We start from the raw sequence: 980 nt of genomic DNA, 5'->3' as shown, positions 1-980 counted from the left end.
TTGTTGGAAGCAATGTTTACTTCACAATTTTTTACAAATACTTGATCAGTTGGGGCAACATATGATCAAGGCTCATCTTCTGTGTAGAGAAGCCATGCATTTTCATCCAAGGCATAGTGCAATTCAAAAAAAACCTTTTTTGCATTGTCATCTAAGCAGGCTGTCGTGCGGAAGACAGAAACATTGCCTTTTGTCATGGCTCGTTGGTCTAGGGGTATGATTCTCGCTTAGGGTGCGAGAGGTCCCGGGTTCAAATCCCGGACGAGCCCAAGACATCTACATAGGTGTGAAACAGGTTTAGTTTACGTATCAAAAATGGTTAGTTGGAAGCAATGTGTACTTAATAATTTCACCAACACTGTGCCCTGCTAGAAATCTAGTGATGAGTTGGGGGAAAAAATGAGCAAGGCTCATCTTCTGTGTAGAGAAGCCATGCATTTTCATCCAAGGCATAGTGCAATTCATAGAAACGTGTTTTGCGTTGTCATTTAAGCTAGATATCCTTGGTAAGACCACAAAATAGTGTTTTGTCATGGCTCGTTGGTCTAGGGGTATGATTCTCGCTTAGGGTGCGAGAGGTCCCGGGTTCAAATCCCGGACGAGTCCAAGTCGTCTACATAGGTGTGGAACAGGTTAAGTTTAATTAGCAAAAAAGGTTTGTTGGAAGCAATGTGTACTTCACAATTTTAACCAATACTTGATCAGTTGGGGCAACATATGATCAAGGCTCATCTTCTGTGTAGAGAAGCCATGCATTTTCATCCAAGCTGGGTTCATTGAGGACAAAGTGCAATTCATGGAAAAGTGTTTTGCATTGTCATTCAAGCAGGATGTCGTGAGTAAGACTGAAACATTGCCTTTTTTCATGGCTCGTTGGTCTAGGGGTATGATTCTCGCTTCGGGTGCGAGAGGTCCCGGGTTCAAATCCCGGACGAGCCCAGGACGTCTGCAAAAGTGTGAAACAGGTCAAGTTTAGGTAG

This window comes from Notothenia rossii, assembly GCF_949606895.1.
Source record: "Notothenia rossii genome assembly, chromosome: 4".
NCBI lineage: Eukaryota > Metazoa > Chordata > Actinopteri > Perciformes > Nototheniidae > Notothenia > Notothenia rossii.
Note: the sequence above shows the minus strand (reverse complement) of the source record.